The following is a 24,543-nucleotide window of genomic DNA, read 5'->3' on the forward strand; positions in this document are numbered from 1 at the left end:
ATAGAATCTATGGTGCCTGATATATTTCAACGGTTTTTAATTTTATCTTTTCCATTAGCGTGAAAAGGGGAAGGGGGAAGTAAATTTGTTATTTGTAAACTCCGTAAGGGGCCGTTCAATATTTACGTAAGCAAAGAGGGGTGGGAAGGGGAGGTGTGTAATTTTCTTACGCTGTCTTACAGGGGAGGGGGGAGTGAATTGATTATCTTACGTTAGAAAAACATTGTTAATGCAGCTGTTCAAATAACCATGTTCATGAAAGTGTGGACGGTGAAATTCATGAAAAGAAAATTACGGAAGGACGATTAACTCGAATTAAAACGAAGAATTGTGCTTGCTTCAGGATGATAAAACTATAATAAAAAAAAAAAAAAAAAAAAAAATATATATATATATATATATATATATATATATATATATATATATATATATATATATATACATACATACATATATATATATATATATATATATATATATATATATATATATATATATATATATATATATATATATATATATATATATATATATATATATATATATATATATATATATATATATATATATATATATATATATATATATATATATATATATATATATATATATATATAATAAGATCTTAAGGGGGAGGGGGGGTACCAAAAAATCTAACGATTACGTCTTACAAGGGGGGAAGAGGGGTTGAAAAAGTGGAAAAATATGCTTACGTTATTATTGAACGGCCCCTAACACGTGGTTTTGCGACATTATTCTGTCAATTAAGATTATGTTTTATTTCAATGTCGTAGTTGAGAGGTAGGGGAGGGGGTGGATTAATGTTGTCAACCTATACTATTTTTTTGTTACAATAACTTTAAATTATAACTATCTCACTAGGGTGGGGAAGAAGAGGAGGAGGGTGTAGCAACAGCGAATTTATTAGTTATAAACTCCTGACCTACAAACATGATCACCGTGTTATTCAGTATACGTGGGTTCTCAAATACTGATTTTTCTGTATTTCAGTAGCGTAGTTAAACGGAAGGAGGAATTACAACAACTTAAATTATTTTTGAACCGTTGAATAGTTCATTATGAATATTTGTATATTGGGGTTTGGGGTTTCTGCTATCGGACATGTTTCCAAGATATTAGTGTCGTTTTTTTCATTAGCGTGGGCAAAGGGAAGGGAGATTGATTTTTCTCATTGCAAAGTCAAAATATTCAATTCCAGTCAGCCTGGAAATTCAACTGCAGGGGATTTTGAGCCTGAAGCGCGTTGTCATATTAGTTTCCAACATAAAATGTCGAGACATGTTTTCAACGCAGATCTCTAGCAATCGAAATTGAAAACAAGGTCAAATACCATACAACATGGTTTTTTTAACCAAGATTGTATCTAGAGGCCAGAAATCGACGTCAGATGCTAAGATGACGTCTTCCGGTTTCTTGAAAAAATCCCAAAATTGCCAAAAACCATCCAATATGAGTATTTCTTGAACCAGAATGGATTCGAAGAGCGGAACTCAAATCCAGATTTCATTTTTGTAATCCAAGATGACGACTTCCGGTTTAAATCAGAAAGGTCCGGATCGGAACGATTCGAAAATGACTAACTACCACCCATTATGGTGAGAATTATTAATATGTATAAACATATTGAAACCAAATATCCTAGAAAAGTTTGCTTCAAACTTATCCCTTGCGAGCTTTATCGAATGCAATAATGCAAACAATGTTACAAACAGCTTTGTGATTTTTTATTACGAGATAAATATCGCATTAAAATGTAGTAAAATTGAATTGTTTTTGATAGTATTGGTTTTTCTAATTCTGAAATATAGTCCCTAACATATCTATTACTGGACCTTTCGAAGTTTATCCTGAAGAATACAAAAATAATAGTTATCAAAATTGATGGATATCGCTTTTGTTTGTCAAACAAAAACACTTCTCAAATTATGTTTAATCGAAATTAGTTCTTTATTTATTTATCCTTTTTTCCATTTTGTATCAAGGAAAAATAAGATAGCTATTCCTTACCAAAACAAATTAACCCGAATTCCCGAATGTAGTTTTTTTTTGTATTTAACTAGGAACTTTCTAGAAACATGATCCAGGAAACCTGGTTTTGGGCAGACCACAAAAAGCCCCATAAATGTAAAATGGTGACGTTAATAACTGTTCGAAATTATGGCATATTTAAGAGATACATGATTGTCATCATAAATTAAGCGAGTATCTATATATTTTTAAAACTCTGTCTTTCTCTTTTTCGAAACAGCCAAAATATAAAGAATTTATCAAAAACTGACTGAGTTACAGGAATTTTATGCACCGAGATCTAGAAAACGGCATTTGGACCATAACCACAAATGATTTTTCTAATCAAAAACATTAGGTTGGCAATTTTTCGATTAGTTTTTGTTTTGCTTTCGGTTCCTATCATCATCAGCATAAGAGTATATTTTTCACTAATGTAGCGAAAACATTGTTTCCTAGCTACTCATGAAGCTTTTAACAATATTGTATGAGTTTTTTTTTTGTGCGATCTCCATCCATCGTACAAAAAGAGGTTTAGCTGTATATTACGCAACAGAAACCATTGTTCGAGTATCGTTTTTATTGTTTATTCATTCGGGAATCTCAAAATGTCAATCTCAATAGGTCAATGGGAATCTCAATACCTATCACAAAACACCAAAATACTTTACCTTACCATGTTGGCGAGTTCTCACTTGTGGGTGGTTATAATCATGAGCTTTGTAAATCAGCATATCGCTGAGATGATAGCAACAGGAGACCACACTTCCTTCGCCACCGAATGAACTGCTGAAGTTGGTTCATTCCACTACACATGAAAACTCTTCACAGTGGAAATACATTCTTAAACCGGTACAATCAGACACCTGCAATTGTATGTGCGTTGGTGCGCAATCATGAACACGAATTTGGCATCCATTTTTTGTTTATATTTTTTGGCACTTTTTTCTTTTTTATAGAATTATATGATCTTTTCCACAAGTAGTGCCACCGGGCGTCCTCTCCATTAAAAATAATACGTCATTTATGGATGACCCCTCGAACTAAACAAATTTTGCTTAAATATATATGTTTTTTTTTTAAATAAACTAAAACAACATAAGTAAAACAAACTAATAACAAATTGAAATGATGACCATCATCTTCCGCTGTGATCGCTTATCTGTTGTTGAATTGTTTCCAGAAAATTTGAAGTTCATTATACTTATCAGCAGGAAAAATGTCTTTCGCTGCAATTTTCATTTCTTCTAGTGATTTTCGATGTTTCATTGTTTCATATATATGTTATCTTCCTAATCCGGTTTCTATGGTTGAAAGAGGACATTTGAATACATGTATAACACCATGAATTGATAACTTACTAGACATTGAATTAGGTGGTGCCGCTGAAGTTGAAGGCTCCATAATAAAATTCAACGAATTTATGAATTTGAAAACCAATACATTGGAATGACACAACGTTCTAAATAAATACGAAAAGATGCGAAGGGCGACGACTGTTCTTTGTTTTTTTTCTCAAAAAGCAAAATGTGTGCTTTACTTTTGTATGCATACGAGTGACAAGCAAAAGCAATCTTCAAACGGGGTATTGTTAGCCGGAGTTTGATGGTATGAATTTGCTGTTAGTATTTGACACTTCAATCAGTTTAGCGAATTTCATGATCATAAATTGAAAAGGGCTGAATGTTTTTAATATTGTTTAAATTTGCAGAAAGTGATAAAGTTTGCCATAATTAAAATTTATCAAAGATTTGTTTACTGTTTTCTTGTTTAACACTTATTTCATAACTTTTCATTGATAAATTTTGTGATTTTTGCCCAAATTTATGTTTTATCCTTACGGATTGAGTACGATATCATAAATTATCATTAATGGGGTATCATGGTTATGATTAAAATTAATCCTGGATGAAATTTCAACTTCAAAAATAAAAACTAAATAAATCTGCTATCGCTTTATTCACTAAAGTGACAATTTGCGCAGTTTTGCGCAGCAGCGGACAGTATGCTTTTGAAAGCTTACATTTTTACCTAAATTTTGAATGTAGTCACAACTGTGGCAAACTGCGGCAACTAAACTTTTAAGCTACTTTTCTACAAAAAATCACGTTTTTTTTAATTTTTTTTTAATGTCAGGCCTACTATAATCAAATTTTACAATATCTAATGAAAAGGGTTTGTTTTGCACAATATTTACAACAACTTTTCCTTTGACGTCAAAAAAATCCAAGCTATCGTTGAAGCTACAGAGCGTTTCAAAGTAATGTACTTCTTTTCAAAAAAAACACAAAAAACGTCAGTTTGCTAAGCTTGAAAAGTCATAAAAAACTCAGATTTCATGATATTGCGCCCAAATTTTGGATTTAGACACTTGAATGTTATAGCAATAAAGGAAAAATATTATGAAACAGCTAACGAAAAAAATTTTTTTTGGCTGATGGCCAGTAGTCAGCCTATACACCAGAGAGACGCCAAGACACTCACCGTTAAGGCAACTGTCAACATCAAAACGGGCGAGCTGTATAGTTTTGCATTGCCGTTATCCGTTTTGATGTTAACAGTTGCCTTAACGGTGAGTGTCTTGTCATTTCTCTAATATACAGGTTCCCTAATGGCTAGCGATTCCCCACTGTGCGTTTGCCGGTTTTTCTCTCCACATTCATTCTGTAGCCGCTGTTTTCTCTCGAGTCTATCGGTTTACTACCGCAGCTAGCCGCCGCCGCCAACCAACGGAGAACCGGTCGGTCGTTCACGCGTCAGTTGTCTTATTTCTCTCGTCGCAATCGCAAGTATCTTTCGGGACTGCCGCGTTGCGTTCGTCGCGCGTGCACCTCGTGAATTGTGTAGCGAAACTACTTCTTTTTCAATTTAGTGCCTGTTTATACCGAGAAGAAGAATTTCGATATATTTATTGGCTAAATTTGTACCAAACGTGCGTATCTTTGCGAAAACATATAAATTTATACGGTTAAGTTTGATTCGATTGATGGTAGTCCAGATCGTCTCCGTTAACCGTTCATTGACTTCGTTTTTGGTATTATTTTGCTTTTATTTTTCCTTCATTTTTGTTACCGTGTCTCTCTCTCTCTCTCTCTGCCTCTCCTTCTCTCGTTTTCCAAGCTGACCACGCGCGGCGTGTCTGCACCGTGGTTGCTTTGCTTGTTTTCGGTGGTTTTCTTACTATTCGCGACTTTACCGAGTCGCGTAAAGGGGGGCGATCGCGTGTGAATGGAGTGCAGACTTGTACACTATATTATAGATCGAATCGAAATCCTTTCCGGCCTAGAAGCGGCCGCTGCTTTGCTGCGAACGGGCACTTGTGCAAGTACCTCGAGGCGGCTTAGGAAGAGTTAACTTGTTGACGAAGCGAAGAAACGTGAGCGAGAGAGCGTGTCAAACGAGTGCTGATGAGCCGCCCGCGTCAAGAAGTTCTGACTACAGACTGTTAAGCGCAGCGATGTGGTAGCAATCTAGGTGGACGGCGGACAATATATGTACTATAGAAAAATAAAACGGCTTAATCGTAATACAGGGAGAGAATAACATCCATACACTCATATTACTTTTGTAAGATTACATTGTTTTGATACGTGCAAATGTAGAGCCGGTTTGAGGGAAAAATGTTTTGATAGAATTTTGATGGCGGTTGGCTCCCCCTTTGTGGACCCCTTGGTGCTCGCGGAATTTGGCCCCAGAATGCGTGTTTGATGGTGTGTGCGTGTCTTATGTTTTTGTTTTTTGTTTGCTTTGATACCAAAATTTTCCACTCTCCAGAATTTGTCAAGTGACCGTTTTCTGGTGGAACATAAACCTGTGAGTGAAAGTGTCAAACTGCGCTGTTGAAGTGTACAGTTTTAAGCCAGATAGAGAGGATTATTGTGAGCTGCATTTTAGTGGATGATTTAAAAGGTAAGTGCAGTGGGATTTTGAAAGAATTAGAACTCTTCCATGCGAAGGAATAATTTTTTTATATCGATGCTTGCATGGGAATCATTAAATCGTGTGGTATGGAGAACAGTAAAATGTGACTGGAATTTGGCCCCTGTTGGACACTGTTTTTTCGATTACTTATGGCGACGACTATAGTCCAAGGTTTCCTTCAAATGATAAGACGACGATAAAGGCTGTGTGAGAGAGAAAGCTTTGCGCTGGTGGGAAATTCTTGCCGTTTTTGATATCCTCCTTCAGGTGTGGCAGTGCTGCTAGTTCATCAGTCACTTTATATTAAGATAATAACTCTACAAATCAACAACTGTTTACGTTATTAAACCGGTTCATCCTCAATATCGTACAAATCTCCAAAATGATAAAACGAATGCGAGTTTCTATGGCTTGACACAATGTGTCTAAATTATTATTATTTTTGTCAGGCGTAGAGTCTACCAATCTATCAACAACACAAAATTTAAAACAAATCTTGGTTCTGCTGGAAATCCAAAATAAACTTTACAGTTAGGTGAATAGCTTGCTTATTTCGGATAATTTCGATTATAATACGCAAACAGGTTCTAAAAATTATGAAATTATACTTCACAAAATATTTTATCGGATTTACTGCTGACGAAGTAGAAACTTCAGATGCAAGTGATCTAATAAGTAAAGATCAGGGTTGCCACATTTATTTCTGTATTTTTGCTCGAAAATATCTGTATATCTGTTTCACGGGCTAAAAAATCTGTATAAAAATCTGTATCGAGCAAACTAAGAATGTTGGATGAAAAACTTCTTCCTTAAAGAATATACTGAAACTAATCACCATATTTTGCTTTAGCCTAATTTTTTATTAGTTTTAAACTTACAATCAGGCGATAATTAAATGTAGTAACTGATGCTCATGCATGTTTTTGTTAATTTAATTTTAGTAGCTCCTGCCTGGTTAGCAACGTAGCTTTTAGCTTTTAAAATCGAGCTCATAAGCTTGGGGACCATGAGATTTCTGGCTTTAGACTTGCTGCAATTATATATTGAAAATATGCGTTCTACACAAGCCGAAGAATGTGGAATTTTTGAAAAAAAAAATCACAATGATCTCAGTAACGGAAACATGAATTTACTATTCGGCATTGTGGCATCCAACTACTCAGACCAAGTTAAGTCATCTGCGAGCAAAATTCGTTATCCAAGTCTTGTCGAATTTGAGAAATCAAATCATTTAAATTTTCCAATTTCACGAATGTTTTAGGATTAAATAAAGCTACCGTTTTTACAACAGGATCGATGAAATCGCTTGCAATTTGTTTCACGATATTTAAATAGAAATCCCGTCAAATATTCCGAAACGTCATTTTTCGCCTTAGGCCAAGCCTTATCCCCCTTCTTCTGCAACGATACCAACATAAACAGCATCAGGTATTTTCACAAAAGTTTGAAAGTCGTTGAATCAAATTTAACATTTCAAGAAATTTATATCAATCCGAATAGCAAAAAATTCTGTAAAATCTGTATTTTTGACAATATTCTGTAATTCTGTAATACAGATTCTGTATTGCTTTTTGAGTTTAAAAATCTGTAAAATACAGAAAAATCTGTATATGTGGCATCCCTGGTAATGATCTGTATTCTGTTTTTTGTTTATTTTGTTAAATTTTTTTAGGCATAATTGTCCCACGTCCCAATTTTCATTTCAATTCAGTTCAAGCAGTAGAGTAGAGTATTCGAACGAAATAGTATAATCAATAAAAAAAACTAATAATCATATCTAAAGTAATGTATTCTTGTAAGAGATTTTTTTGCATTCTGCTGCAAATTTAGCGATACTAGTAGTCTTGCTAACCAACTCAAGAATTAGCAAAACCACTAATTGAAAATTATCGGCGCTTATGAGCTATTTAGGGATTTTTGACGTTGGACTACGTCTTTGTTTTCTATACTGGTATGCATTCTGTAAAATTGGAAATGAAACTGGCAAATGTTGCTCCAGATTTCAAACGATAATAACAGCATAACCACATGATGGATAACAATAACTAATATGTTGGTGGATAGATAAAGTGTTGAACAATTTTGTTATACGCTAGTTATAATTTTTTTTTTCATTGCAAAGCGGTAAAAATCGATAAAAAGTGTCAAAAACAAATTTACGCGAACAATGAACCAATTACATGCGAGCATTCCTAGCACAGACGACATGAATAGACACCAACCATTTCCTGTGATATTCTCGGTATCAATACCAAAAAAAAAAATTAACCGAGTTTCCCCGTCCCAATAGGTCAATTTATGTTTGCTTCCATGAACCTGGACTAATTTGATGTCTCGAAGGTAAAAATTTTCCGAAAAGTTTGAAACAATCTCTTTTCTTAAACAATTATTAAACCTGCCGTTAGAGCGTAATAGAAACTGATGTTTTGAAAGAAAACATGCTGGTGAAAGCAACAGTACCGCAAAGTATATGTGGAGCAGAGCGCCGGTAGTTTCTCGTCGTCTATCATTGCAGCGGGCACGACTTCTATTCGCGTGCAATCGAAACTGCAATGCTGCTATTGATGTGATTGAAAGTTCATCTCATGAAACCATAAGCTACTCAACAAGAATTGAAGTTTTTGCAACGATTATAAATTATTTTTATTTATTTTTAATCTTCGAAATTTACCGAATAATCGTGACCGACATAATATCGAACGAGTAAATTCCTAAAAATACTAATTTATAGAAGAGTAAGAGCCGGCGAGTGCTTATGTATTTTTCGTCCATTTACCAAGATCTATTCAGAATCTTTTTGTTTTACAATTCAACATCGTTAGATTTTTTTTATTTTTAACTTTACGGATATGATAATATACTTATATTAGCTGTCTTCGTATACAGTGAATGTAATTGTTGGCAAATGTAACAAACTTGTGAAGCAAAAAAAAAAAGAATCTTTTTCAACTTTAACTTCGTTGTAATTGTTAAATGTTGTTTGCACAAAAATCACTACTGGCACAACATCACCAGGTGTAAATGAAGTTCTTTCAAGTGTAACTAAATATATTTCGGAAAAAAATGAAGGGAGGGTGAGAATTAAAATACGTAAATCACTGAACAAACAAATTTGTTGTGTGTTGGTCCCACGTCACCATTTCATACAACCCTAGGGCTGTATACCTTGTAATATTTTGTTTGGCATAATGGAGAATTCTAATATGTAGTTTCTGTAAGCTGTGTACAATACCTCAGGCAGTTTCATAGCCGCAGTGTTATTATTTATAAACCCGCGTTGACAGTAGAATTAGGCCATTTGGTTGTCAAAGGACTTTAACATGGGTTTATTCTGAAGCCCCCCACCATAATGAATATGCATAAAGAAAGGTGGCATAATTGATTTGTCTAATTATAATTGAATTTTCTTTGTTTTTACATTGACCGCATTCATGGGCGTAGCCAGAATTTCAAATAGGGGGGGGGGGCATGCTCTTCAAAATTTTAGAAGTAAAAAAATTGTACACTAAGGTCGCTTTTTACGCGGCTTTTTTTACGTGTATTCTGGATTTTACGCGGTTTTTACGTGGATTTCGAAATTTACGCGTTTTTTTCTACGCGGATTCCGGAATTTACGCGTTTTTTTACGCGCACGTATCCCCCGCGTAAAAGCGACTGTAGTGTGTTTTGAAAAATAGAAATAAATTCTAGTCTTTAGTGATTGTTACATCAAGGCAACCAGTTGTCCTTGACATTAAAGTGGAGAATTTGATTATTCTTTGTCCAACCGTGAATATAAATAGATGTTCTTTACTAAAAACTCTTAAGTTCATTCAAACCTTCGGACATATTATTTTGGTGACGAGGATCTCAAGAATCCACGAACATGGCAGAAGATAGAGTTGATCAGTAGCTGCAACCGGGAATTCAAGATATGATTCACAAGATGACCCAAATTTTACAGTGGATAGCGGTCCAGCAGCAGCAGCGTCAGTATCAAACCCCGGAGCAGATTTTGGAGTCCCTCTTTTCGAATATCATCGAGTTTGTCTTCGACGAAGAAAACGGAGTTACGTTCGGACGTTGTTGTTTAACCGCTACCAGGACCTCTTCGAGAACGATGCAGGCCAGCTGAATAATGCGGAGAAGGTACGTTTACTTCTCCGGAAGCTGGACACCCATTCGCACAGCCGCTATCTCAACTACATCCTGTCAAAGCTTCCCAAGGACGTGAAGATTGAAGACACAGTCAAGATTCTCAATAAAATCTTCGGGCATCAAACGTCAAACGTCCCGGAAGCGGTTCATGTGTCTTTTCAAGATTGTTGTTGACCATCTGCCGATGAACACTCAGCAAGCAGAGAGCACTCAACCGCTGTTCAAATATTGGCCAGGTTTTCACCCGACGTAATGTGCTGAACGAGCGTTCAATCGTGCATGTTTCCATGGTAGAGCAAGTGCAATTTTAACTGCTTTCTCAGTCGCAGGGAAGAAAGAACGGGTTTTAGCTAGCAGATCTATAAGATCCAACTCTTCCAAGTTCTTACGGTCTGCTCTCATACTGCTGCAATGTTAATACAAAACTTCCACCTCTCCAACAAAATTGTCAACTTCATAAAAAATTACGAAATTTTTGGTTTTGCGCTTGAACTCTCCCAACGACATGCGTATTACGTTAGCGAGATGCAGCAAGGACAACGCGTAGGCAGGTGCACTATCTTCATCGAACCGTGTTTCCAGTGAGGTTACAAGAGAATCAAGGTAAGGTATTGTCACAGCTCGGTTCCAATACTCCAAGCCAGTTGATGCAGGTGGATTTGCCCGGTAATTTTGCCGCTGCAATTTCCTTGGTGGATCAACTGAAAAACCTGTGCAATTACACGCAACATAGCGCAAGCATTTCAATAAATTAATTTTGATCTGGCTGATACTTTACACAGATGTTTCTATGGGCTAAAGATGTCGTTTTGTGCTATTAGAGTTATTGAAAAAAAATTTTGCACCAATGTCAACATTTACAACGGCCCCCCCCGGCCCCCCTCTGGCTACGCCTATGACCGCCTTCGTTGCATGGACAATCGTCTCAATTACTTCTGATTGAATATTTAAAATTATCTTTCATTCAGAAGTAGTTTTGGAACCTGTGAACCGATACCAATTAGGTTCATAAGAATTCAATGTAAGCTCCATACACGTATAACACGAATTCATGCACCCTTGCTTTTACGTACTTCGATTCTACGCACAATTCACCTTAATTTGAAACATATTTTCACCTTCAACGTTTTCACTCATTTGTTGCTCAGCCTTTATTTTGGATTTTGCAGCAACTATCATTTTATATGGTAAAGGATGGAGATAACGTATGCGTTAAAACAAAATGGACTTTTTTCGAATAGTGATAAAAAAATAACTAAGACAGATTAATGAGCTTGATAAATTTCCTGTACGTATAAATTTTCTGTACGTCATTGCGTGCGGCCTTCCGGCAGTTGACCGGAACATTCGCCATGACGGATGAAAACATGCGTGTAGGCATGTTTTTTAATTCTTACGTCGTTTCATTTATCAATTACTCCTCAGTTTTCGCGATCTTATGCCTCAGGCTTGGCCAGAAATCCTCAATGGGACGCAACTTGGGGACGTTGGGCGGGTCAGCCAACTTGGGTACCGATATTCAGCAGCTTCATATCCTCCAACGATCGCTTCGAGTAGTATGCCGAAACTAGATCCGGCCAAAACATCGCGTCTTCGGCCTTTTATTTCTTGATGAACGACGCAACCTCCGACAACCCGTATAAACAAATACCATACACGAATTGTTTCCCGTATAGTATCTTAACCATTTATAAAAAAAGTCACATAACCATTTACATACCATATCAGCTCCAGTTTTGACCATCTAGTTTATAGTAAACTGAGAAATAACCATTTGGTGAACTAGGCGTTAGGTATGATTACCATTCAAAAACTCCGATTTTCCTGAACATATTTTTTTCGATATTATACACGATATAGTAAACTAATAATCCAAAATTTTGTACCAAATCTATTCTTCAAATAGTATAAATATGTTATTTTGCTGAAACACGATACGCATCCGGTCGATAGGAATAATGGTATTTAAATAGTTCCTAATAGTTTACGTAACATATCAGTATCAGTTTGCTATTGTTGAATAACCATGTCAAGAATATTAAGTTTATAATATTTTTTTGGTTACGAAAATTATATAAGAAATGGTGAAAGCAAGTTTCCAGTTGTTCAGGTACCATTTCATGAATGGTATATTTATATTGATTTATATTCTGATAATCGTTCGTGAAATAGTCGTGATATGATTTTGAATATTATGAAGATTGTTAGTGGCGATTTCTTTATTTTTATCAAAAACATTTTTTGTGACCAATTTGTTTACCTTTCGGCCTCTTTCTGGGTCTCTACTGAAGATAGTTTCGGCGGCTCTCGTCAGGCATTCTGGCTACATGCCCAGCCCACTGAAGCCTGCCCCGCTGTATTACCTTCACTATATCAGCATGTTTGTATACCTGGTACCACTCGTGATTCATGCGTCTGCGCCACACTCCGTCTTCCAGTTTGCCGCCAAGTATCGATCGCAGAGCTTTACGCTCAAAAACTCCGAACACTCGTCGATCAGCTTTCTTCAGCGTCCATGCTTCATGTCCGTAAAGGGCCACCGGGAGTATCAGTGTCCTATTCAGTACTAGTTTTGTGCGAGTTTGCAGGCTACGGGACCTTAGCTGGTTACGTAGTCCGTAGAAGGCCCTGTTCGCTGCTGCAACTCGTCGTTTCACTTCACGGCTCATATCGTTGCCACATGTCACAAGCACACCAAGATAAACGAATTCGTCAACCACTTCAAATCGTTCCCCATCTATCTCCACCTCAGCTCTAACACCACGGGAACTCCTACGCTCCCTGCCAGCTACCATGTACTTCGTTTTGGCAGAGTTAATAACAAGTCCCAATCTCGCTGCTTCCCTCTCAAAAGGTACGAAGGCCTCCTCCACGGCCCTACGGTTGATACCAATGATATCAATGTCGTCCGCAAAACCAAGAAACAGTGAGATTTCGTGATGATCGTACCGTTTTCTTCCACGTTTGCTCTTCGTACTGCACCTTCAAGGGCGATGTTGAATAGTAAGTTAGAGAGTAAGTTGGAAAGTGCACGCATGATTTCGATCCCTCCAGCGTCAAACGACTCAATTTAGTTAGTTTCGTCGGCAAACCGTGTTCCAGCATGATCTGCCACAGCTCGTTTCTTTTAACTGAGTTGTATGCCGCCTTGAAATCCACAAACAATCCACAAGTCGCAGGGTAAAGATTAGAACGCCCTGTCGAAAACCAGCCTGGTATTCGCCAACAAAGGATTCCGTTAACGTTAACGGTCTCAATCTGAAGAACAGGATACGGAAGAGCACTTTATATGTGGAGTTGAGCAACGTTGCGTGTAGAGGTAAACCCATGAAAAATCGTCAAACTTTGTCCATTTTTTTAACGCAAACGTTACATACACATGAAAACCAATCAAATCAGTGGATTACAAGACTATTAGGTTAGGATTAGTCAACCAATTAATTGGGCGATAAAATAAATAGGCCCTTGCCAGCAAATATTGTAATGTTAATCTTCTAATTTTATCCATTTTCATGTGTGAACATATAACTCGTTTTATGCGTGTTCATCTACCTTAGTTCGTTCACTATTGACCTATTTTTATTTTTTATTCTTCAATTTTTTGAGGAATTCGATAAAACATGAGTTTGAATAAATGAAACTACTTTTTCAATGAAATCGTCCCGACCATCAACACCCAAAAATAAAAACTGTACTTGAAAGGAAGTGTTCATTTTTTAAATCGTCAGTCCTTGGATTTGAACAAATGTTGAATTAATAGTTGCTATTACAACTAACTTTCCACATGCCAATATTTTACAATTGGGCAATTCTCGCTGAAACCAGGCCACTAATGACACGAGGTCTTTGAAAATTGATTTTTTTATTTTAGTTCGATTAAACGCAGTAAAAAATTAATAACTGCAGATAAATTTGTTCCATTTGGTGGACCCCTTGTTCGCCAAGGGGTGAACAACTTTTTAGAATAGTGAAAATCGAATATTTTAATCGAGCTATATTCCAAATATTTGTCCCAAAACCCTCTACAAACAGCATTTCCTTATACAGAAAACATCTAGGGCTTTCATGTGGAGTATTCAAAAGTTTGACCGCCATCTTGGATTCGCCGCCATTTAGAATTTTATCATGAAAACGCGTTTTATAACAGGTTGGGAAAAATCAGGTGTGTCACGAAAGAAACATGGCCGTCGAGCCAATTTTCTATGCCGAGTTTTAACATTTCCAACGCGCGCCGCGCGATCGATTTAGCAGCAAGCGCTGCTTGCCACGCAGCGCACACTGAACGCACATCGTTTAGTATGCGCGAAGTACATGTTTTGAATAGGTCTTTATAAACAACTTATTTGGATAGGGTAGAACTGCCATAGATGGACTACTTTCTTAAGTGGACAAGATACAAGTGAAATAATGAAAACACGAAGAAAATACTCAATTGTTACCAATACATTTATCAACGTCTTAAGCTTTGCATTTGAGGTTTTTGACTTCACTCTCAGAACTATTGGAATATTGTTTAGCAAACAAATTATATTTCTTGAGGTAAAATATAGTGGTAATTCTGCGTTCCTTTGATAGTTTTGACATTTTCCATCCGATGTTGAAGTTTAGTTTAAGCCGCTTCGTAATCCGCTTGCTCGATGTAAGCGAATGCCATTGTTTTGCTTTGGTTTTCCACAGCTCATTCGTAGAACGATACCGCATCTGTAATCAGCCTGTGTCTGTTGGGAGATAAGTTATATTTACAGGCAGCTCGCTGGATGGTTCCACCAACTCCGTCACATGGGCATTTCCCGTGCGAGCTTGCGTGAAAATTCCACTCCGCGTCCATTTGGAAATCATCTTTCATAAACGTAATGTTTGTAAAATTATACTTATGTACTAAACAATTCATTGAAGCAACAGTGAATAAGCACATAGTTGTGGTCGAGAACAGGTGTTATTATGATTAAACTTTTTTGCTCTAACCTCCCATTTTTCAAGTAGTAAATTACAAATGGGTGAATGGTCACCATATGTCTGGCGAAGTATCTTGTCCACTAAAAAAGTAGTCAATCTATGGCAGTTCTACCCTATCCAAATAAGTTGTTTATAAAGACCTATTCAAAACATGTACTTCGTGCATACTAAACGATGTGCGTTCAGTGTGCGCTGCGTAGCAAGCAGCGCTTGGTGCTTTATCGATCGCGCGGCGCGCGTTGGAAATGTTAAAACTCGGTATAGAAAATTGGCTCGACGGCCACGTTTCTTTCGAGAAATCGAGACACACCTGATTTTTCAAATGTATCTTGTAGGATTTTTTCTCAGCTTTCCAATGGTTGTCTCAGAATTAAAATCGGTGGTTGCCAACCTGTTCAAAAACGCGTTTTCATGATAAAATTCAAAATGGCGGCGAATCCAAGATGGCGGTCAAACTTTTGAATACTCCACATTAAAGCCCTAGATGTTTTCTGTATAAGGAAATGCTGTTTGTAGAGGGTTTTGGGACAAATATTTGAAATAAAGCTCGATAAAAATATTCGATTTTCACTTTTCTAAAAATTTGTTCACCCTTTGGCGAACAAGGGGTCCACCAAATGGAACAAATTTATGTGCAGTTCTTAATTTTTTACTGCGTTTAATAGAACTAAAATAAAAAAATCAATTTTCAAAGACCTCGTGTCACTAGTGGCCTGGTTTCAGCGAGAATTGCCCAATTGGACCTTCAGCTTAAAAGGAAATAATTCTATCATATATGTTTTGATTATTTAGAATTCTACATAGCTCACATGGCCATAGAATTGTAATCACAATCAAGCTTATTTAGAGTTTTTAATAAATTTCCGTTGCCTCAAAACTTTTTTCAGCATTAAAAAAATAACCATTCTTCGGTTTCAAACACATTTCGATTTTACGGACATTTCAAAATTTTACCATTATTAACCATATTAGACAAGAATGGGCATGCAGATAATTTCCCAATTTTTCTGTCGGTACATTTTTTGAGTACAATATTTTTTTCATTGGCAAACTAATTGTTGTTGATAAGCGACAATGAACAACCTCGAAATTCTGAGCGTGTCAGCAGGCCCGAATTCAAAGGGGGCGAAGGGGACAAATGCCCCGGGCTTTTCGACACAAGTGACAAGGGTCCCCCGAGTCTTGGGCCAGACGTAAAGACAAAGTGGTGACCTGTTTTTCTTTGCCCGTCACCTTCCAGCAAAGCCAGCAAAATCATTTCAAAATTTAAAGCAAAGTCATTTCAAAATTTAAAATCTTTTCACCTCTATTTTTTTTAAATAGAGGGCCCCACGAAAATATCTGCCCCAGGCACCCCACCACCTAAATCTGGCCCTGTGTGTCAGGGAATTTATTTTTCAATCAGGAAAACTAGCGAAACGCGATTCTTTTCTGACGGCTCAGTAACGTTAAAACGGATTTATTTCAGCGTTAAAGGGTAATGCGAGCACTCCGACTACTGTTGGCTTGTAATCACTAGGATTTCTGGAATTTCAGGGTTGCGTCCATCTGCGTGCTGAGTGCTAATAAATACCAGGAAAATTATTTTATTATTTCAGAGAAAGTCAGGGAAAATCAGGGAATTTAATTTCAACGAACAATCGAGCCCGATCGGAATAACTTTTTGAGGATCAACAAGCAAAGTTGTTATGTCTCGAATTAAGAATTAGAGCTTTCATATTTTCATATACACATCAATGAAAAAGTTGGCAACACAGCTTACTCGCTGTTGCTCACTGTAGGTAAGCTCTGCTCACACACTGGATCCGTAATGGTACTAATCACGTGCTCTAAACGCTTGCAGTTTATTTGCCGAGGGGAGAGTGGAAGTGGTTGATATCTCAACGGCCTGCAAATCCGTATACCTTTTTCCTTTGCTAAGTCTTCCGAAAAGAGAGCTCATACATCGCGTGATTGGTGGCTTTCGTGTACCGTGCCGTTGTCATCGTCGTAGTAGGCGACTTCGTTTGCTCCACACGCTGATAGTAGGCCGGTTTGCATATAGTAGAAATACACGCTCATTCATTGCTTTGTACGACTGTTTGGAGCTACACACGCGAAACCCATCGCCTTCATCCTTTTACGAGTAATGAGTATATTCTATGCTCTCGTACGTTTTCGTAGGTTGGTATGAGTTCTGTTTCATTAGTTCAAAGTTATGCATGCCTACACGACGATACCCGTCAAAATAAACATTGCCTTTCGTAAGCGAAACGGCCTGTAGCCAAGCGATGTGGTGATCCATGATTTTTATTGATATGAATTTGAACAATCATTACAGTCGGAATTCCACGCTGTAAAATTGTTATCACAGAAGGCTTCTCTTATTTTAGGTGAGGTGAATACAATGTTTGAACATCAAAACAACGTCATCACACGAACACACGCTTTCAACAGTGTGCTGTTTCCTCTCTCACTACTAGCGCTTGTACCTGTTGGTATCGCAGTATGCGTTGGCGTGAACTGCCCATACGCACACACACATAAGCACGTGTTATTCAGCTTGTTTTTATCGCCTATTTTGGCGATTTTGTTTTCACCAAAATAACATTGTATGAGGAGAAAAAAAATCAGACAAACATAATGTGCGAATCGAAATGGGAAATGTTGCTATCAATTTTAGCTTGTCCGCGTGGTGCCTTAAAAAAGCCTATATTTTATCGTTTGTTTACGATCTAACCGATTGATTTTCTATTTAAAGTGTTGTATTTACTTGAGATTTATGCTTTCAAAAATATAGAATTGAGTTGTAACCTAGCAATGGGCGATATTGTATCGGTATCGGAAATATCGATACTTTTGAGACGATATTTCGATTTTTTGGATCGATACACAAGCGTCCGATACTCGACCGTATCGATACTGAAAAACGCGATATTTGTATCGATATTCTTTTATGCATACGGACCAGCTAGCTGACATGTTACAAGGGCTAACATCTTAATGTGTACACGAGATCACCGCCACTTTTGATACGCTATGTTATGCTGTCTGTCAGCGTCAGTGGAGCCCACACATCGTAGAACCGCTGCGATGTTGGCTGCGATAAAGCAAAGCAAATCGGATGGAGATGCCAGCTAGTTGATACGAGCTGGAACCACTGAAAAGCTGCCACTGTCAGTATAAGTATCGCACAAGTCTATTTGCACTAGCAAACTTAAGCCTGTATTACACTCTTTGACCAAGCGTCAAATATTTGGCACTTTTTGACAGATAAAAATTTGGTCGAAGATAATTATTTGTCACTCTCCAATTTTAACATGAGGCAAACACGGGCAAACAACAACCATGATGTCAAATAAATTTGACCATTATGTCAGAAGGTCAAAAATTTGACCATCAGACAAAGAGTGTACTACAGGCTTTAGATGGAGAAATAGATAGAGAGAATGTTGTGAGCCAAACGAACTGTCAAAATCTGAGCCAAACGCAGCATAGGGCCAAATTCGAAATTTGTTTTACTTAAGCCACACATTTAAAGCCAAAAAGGAGTGCTAAATAATAACGTGTTCTCAAATACTTTCAAGAATAGGCATAGCTCTACGTTGCATTATTAAGGCACAAAACTTATATTGTTTCTCTGACAATTGATTAAAATATTGTTTGTTTACATTTATACTAAGCTTCATTTGTTTTTATTTCAATTAATTCTACTTTCTGCGTTAAAATGCATCCACAAACCCCTCAAACGAAATTCAACGTTATCAGAAATGATGTTTGGCTTCGATTTAGTTGGGCTATAGCCCAACGAGCGGGAGCCCAACTAAAACGTAGCCCAACTAAACATAGCCCAACGAGCGAAATTTGACGGTATTTTAAAAACAAATATAAGTTTTCTGGTTACACTGTTCAGATCGAATATTTGCAAGCGGAAACTAACTCATGCTTTCCGTCGACACAAGTTAGAGTACAAGTGAAAAAAAAAATGCAATATTTATTAGTTAGAAAAATTCAGCGGTAGACTTCACTATCTCATTTTCGCTGACATATCTAACTTTTTTACGCATCAACTTCCTCATCAATTAATATGGAAGTGTGTCAATAATTTATACAAATAAGACGGGAGCTTCACAGCCCATTGGGCCAGTGAACACAAATCTTGAAGATATAAGATGTTTAATTCATTTGTCTGCCAAAGCTCAGAATTTCTGCATTACCTGTATGTATTTGTTTGTGAAGTCATTTGATTCATGCTGCTCTAGAGAATGCGGATAGATACCAGAAAAACAACAAAAAGTCGGCACATCAAATTTTCATTGCTGAAAACCACCAAAATTTTGCTGATTTTTGGTGTGCTGTGCTTCCAGCAATCTGTTCAGCAAAATGAAATTTGCTAATTATTCAGTAATGCTCAATTGCATAAAAGTGACAGGTCGTTTGCTGCATGTTCGGTAAAACATAATACAACTTGCTGCTTGTCAGCTATGACAATTTGCTGTTCATTCAGCAAAGCATAAATCAATTTGCTGGTTAACCAGTTAATTCAAGGGAACCATGTTTTCGTCAGGCACCAGATTCCATCCGCCCATCGGATCATAGGCAAATTACTGTTGAACTAGAGATGTACGATTATCATTTCAACTTTTAAGTTCATCTAGCCCAACAAGGACTTAGCTATGGTCCCATATTCGCTATCAGGAGCTTAGCGATGATCCCGTACCAGCTGCACAGCGATTTGGCGCGTTTTACTAATGACAGCTTGACGTAAATTTTTTGACATATCAATTCTTTTGCTGGATTCCAGCAACCATTCATTTACTGTTTTCTGTTCAGCAAATAGTTTTGCTGTATTTTCGCGAATCGAATACTGGTTTTCAGTAAATTCAGGGTGGCCACTCAATATCAATTTTCAATATCCCGGTTTTTTCCCGGTTTTCCCGATGATATTTAGTGAAATTTCCCGGTGTTTTATTTTTAAAACATATAAGAAAAAAATCAATTTTCACATGCTTATTTGTGCCTTGCAAAAATAGTGTTACAAAACTATGAAAAACATTCCTCCTTCATCGTGTTTAGCTGTTTGTCGACTTTAGCAAGTACCTTCATGGTGATCTGCTGCACAATTTTCGCCCTCTTTATCTCCAAATCGTTGACAATCTTTGCCTTCTCGCGCTTTTTTGCTTTCTTCTGCATCTTTCTCTGTCAACCTTCTCTCGAGCTTGCAGTGCTTCTGTATCAGGATGCCAATGAAATGCGTGGGATAAATGCAAGAGTTGGGGCATAGAGTTTTTGTCTTCTAGAAAAATGTCCTCAGGCAAAACTTCAAGCGGACTTTGGGAAGAAGAGCCTCAGAGTGACCAATGAAAAAAATGCACATGAAACTGTCTAGATGCATTTTGCAAAATGCATGAAACGTTGAGATCTGTTATTTCAAAACAATTTTTTTTTCGAAAAACTTCGATCCTGGGACTTTAAAATTTTCGAGCTGGGGTCAATGTAATGTATAAGAAATTTTCTCATGGTCCGTAAAATAAATTCAACTGACACTCTGAATAAACAATTTGAAAAAAAAATATTTTAGCTACTTTTTGTTTTTGATATAGAAAAAATCTGAGAAATCTTTAACAAATAGCTCTTCAAGGTGGCGTCTTTCCCCAACAAAATCAAGTAGTCAAAAGGTCCAACACAGAATGAAAAAATTTTTTTTGCTGCTTTTTGCTGCTTGTGGTTAAAATCATACCAAAAATCGGGAAGTACAAACCGGGTAGCTCCGTTCCGGTCCGGTTCGAAATAAAATCGAGACTCGAAGTTTCCGGTCCTATTTGACTTTTGACCGGATTCTCCCCGATGCGATGTCGAACACTATTCACAAGAAGTTTCAATACGCCTCCCGCGACGCTGATAACTTTTTGACTTCTTTGAAATCTGACAATATATGTTACGGAACAGTAAATTTATCCACCTGATCAAGACCGATTTTATTTGACGCAGATCTTGCTGCGAAGCCGCTGTCGACTTTAACTGAAACCAACAACCAGCTTTCCCCTATCCGGCAGAATCATGCCAGTTAGGTAAACATAAAAAAACAGGGTCTCATGTTGACATTTCCTCAGAAACTGTTGAACAAATAAAGCTGCAGACATGAAGGAGGATGATTTTCCCGGCGTGAAGCCTAATTTCCCGATTTTCCCGTATTCTTTTCCCGGTGATTTAAAATTCCCGGCTTTTCCCCGCTTTTCCCGTTTTTCCGGTAAAGTGGCCACCCTGAGTAAATGTATTTATCAAAAATTCAAAAAATGATCTCAGCTATAGTATCGATACTTCTGGTATCGATACTTTTTGACCGATATTTTGAGCATCTCGATACTTTTGGTTCTTCGGGTATCGATACTGAAGTATCGATACTCTCCGTCGTATCGCCCAATGCTATTGTAACCGACTTCTGAAACGTTGTTTACTACCATTCGGCACTTCCAAGAACTGAAGATATTTTTATTGGTACGCCAACACAAAAGACGTGTACAAAAATGGTTGGTGAGAGGACCGAGGTGTGCTGTGATCTATTTTCCTCCTCAGCAAACTGCCGCACTTCCTACCTGCTACAATAATGCGAATCTTCAATCTCGCAGAAGAAATTTAAATTCTGAGTAACAACATTTCATAGAGACTCATCGGGACGGAACGTGAAAAGCAGCTTTTTTGGTTAAAGAAATTAACTTCGGCACTGAAGTGAAGTTGTTTTGCTTCAACAACAACCGTAGCAACGCAGTAGCAGGCGTGATAGAAAAATGAGGTGCTTTGAACTTGGCTTCGCGAATTTAACCTTGACTATTTTTCTTCTGTTCTAGCTAACTGCGCATCAGTCACCGAATATTAGTTTATTGAATTCGGACTGAATGCTCCGCTGGGTTTGCTGACGTAAAAGTTCTAAGCTCTTCTTCGTCCCTTTGCATATGTGTTGTTTGAATATCCACCATTCTGGTCTGGTGGATATGGCGCTTAATTACAATTTACGTCTCAATGGGACACAAATATTTGTCAGCCTATATTTCATGATCAATATTTACCCAGCACTAGATTCGCAGGTGCTTGGGTGTTATTGTGACAGATGTTACGTATCTGTCGAATAATTTGAAAAACGGAACATGTTTGTAGAAATATTCTAAAGCTGCGTGCGTCATTCGTTGATCTATTTTTTTTTCTTGTGTTTGCTGTAGGAAGCTTATTGCAAATTTGTTTATTGATCCGAGGTGGCAAGTGGATTAGGCTAGTTAATTTCGAAATATTGTCAAAGTTGTAATTATTTTGTGTTTTTACCCAATATGAATACAGTTGAGGACGGATCTCATTTGGATCGTTTTGCTTTAGTGACAATTGAAGAACTAAAAGACATTATTTAAGATTTGAAACCAATATCAGCACGCTCGTGAAAAGTAACACTGCGAATGTATTGATTTTAATTCAATTTCATAAGTTGCATGGAAACGTCAAAAAATGAATACCGCATTTCGTGATTCTGTGTAATATTTACACTGATTTTGGATTAATCTAGAATAACTCATTTTTGAATTTACCACTATAACTCAATTTTGAGTACCAAGCATAAAACGACACCATTATTTGACTCGAGTGAAAAAGCGGCACCATGATTCAACATTTGTGAGCCATTTTTTAGCCTGTGCGGCCGTGTATGTTATTGTGGCTGTTTGAGTGATTCTAAAAAATGAGAAAATCGCTTGGAAGGTGGTCACGGACATTTTAAAAAGCTTTAAGGTACACATATAAACTTTTTTCATTATTCATTCTAAAAAACCAAAAGTTTTCAGGTTGTTCGTGTCATCAGTAAAATTGTGGGAGAGTAAAATATCAAAAAAGAGCAAAATATACCTACTTAAAAAATAAAAATCATTAGACACCGTTCAGATAGAATGTAACCTAAGTTTTTTTTTATTTTGACTGTTACCAGCACAAACCTCCCTCTCTACGCTAATATTGCATTTAAAACTGAGTGTTTTCAATTCTTAAACTGAGTACTTTTTAATTCTGAAAACGGTTAGTTTTAAATTCAAAAATGATTATTTTTCTATTCAAAAACTTGATAGTTCCAAAATCTAAATCTGTGTAGGTTTTAATTTTAAAACTGAGTAGTTTTAAATTCAATAAATGAATAATTTTGTACACATAAACTGATATTTCTTACGAACTAAATGAGTTTTATTAAACACGAAAAACGAGTTCAATTGTATACATCATTCTGAATAATAAATACACAGTATTTGTTCATACTATGGTTACACAATTTTGAATAAAAACAGAGTTACTCAATTTTCGTGTTGTTCCACTTTTTATGGAAATGAATTGTTTTCTAATCATTTTTGAATTCATTTTAGGGAGCGTGAGGGATCGAGGATGTATCAACACAAGCATTTCAAAAAGGGTCGACTTCAGACAATCAGGGTTTCGGAACTACGGATCCTGCTTACAAACAACAACTTCTCCAAGCATTGCAAGATATAAAAATTTGTGATGTGGTTCTGGAGTGGTTTTCAAGCTATCTGAGCAATAGGAGTCAAAGTACTAGATTTGTGAATGCTACATCGGATCGCAGGGTAAATGACCTTGGTGTACCTTAGGGTAGTATTCTGGGTCCATTGCTGTTCATTTTTTACATCAATGACATGACATGTCATATTGAAACAGGTGTGTTAAAATTATTTGCCGGCGGCTCTACGATTTGTTGGGTGACTGGCGATTTGCGTTCAGCAATATCGGAAGTTAATGAAGACTTACAAATGATATCAGAATATTCAATCTGCTTAAATGGTTATCTGTCAAACAGAGAATTAGCTGGATCTGCTTAGTAGTGATTCATAACATGAAATGTGAACTATTGCCTGCCTATATAAAAGACAATGAAGAATGTGGACAAGAATTAATGATTATATTACCATTTTTAACATAACTGCGACACAAGGATCACTTAGTTAAGACACAGAAACATGATAACTGCCAAATCAGGATTAATATTTTTCACACAATGACATGTGATGGACATACGCGGAAGAGAGATGCAACAAGTCGTGAAATACCGGAAAATAGTTTTCGGATCGGAATAGAAACTAGAATCATTCATTAGTCATTTGGTCAGCTAACTAAAAAAATCAAACTATGATATAAAATGACAAAATCGAAAAAAAAATTCTCGTTGATTTTTTTTCCTTTGTACGTCACATTCCTCAACTGCCGTACCAGCTTTCGACTGTACAACTTCTAACTGCCATACCAGTTTTCAACTGAATAACTTCATCGATGGTAGCTCAATAAATTATCTGACGCTGGTTCGGTGGCTGTCGCATCACGGTAGACGTCCGCGACCAGAATGCAAATCAAATTCAATTGAACTCAATTGATGAAATTGGATCAAATCTGCATACCGACCAATAGCCGAAGAAAGTAAGCGAGATCATGTGCGGTACAATTTACTTCCCGCGGAGAGAGAAAAAAAAAAGGTCATCGGAATTT

At 36.9% G+C, this 24,543-nt stretch overlaps 1 protein-coding gene across 3 annotated transcripts in view; it reads left to right on the forward strand.

Annotated features, from left to right (window-relative positions):
• Window positions 1-4,807: 4,807 nt before the first annotated feature.
• LOC129720387 (insulin-like receptor) overlaps window positions 4,808-24,543 on the forward strand; it is a 246,067-nt gene continuing 226,331 nt past the window's right edge. For 2 of the 3 annotated variants that reach the window (XM_055671851.1, XM_055671857.1), the window contains exons 1-2: window positions 4,808-4,960; window positions 5,803-5,937. The gene's annotated coding sequence lies outside the window, so the exon portion shown is untranslated. Of the gene's footprint in view, window positions 5,063-5,802; window positions 5,938-24,543 lie in introns of all 3 variants that reach the window. The other variant, XM_055671853.1, reaches the window with a different exon arrangement.

The sequence above is a fragment of the Wyeomyia smithii genome, chromosome 2, assembly GCF_029784165.1.
Source record: "Wyeomyia smithii strain HCP4-BCI-WySm-NY-G18 chromosome 2, ASM2978416v1, whole genome shotgun sequence".
Classification (NCBI taxonomy): domain Eukaryota; kingdom Metazoa; phylum Arthropoda; class Insecta; order Diptera; family Culicidae; genus Wyeomyia; species Wyeomyia smithii.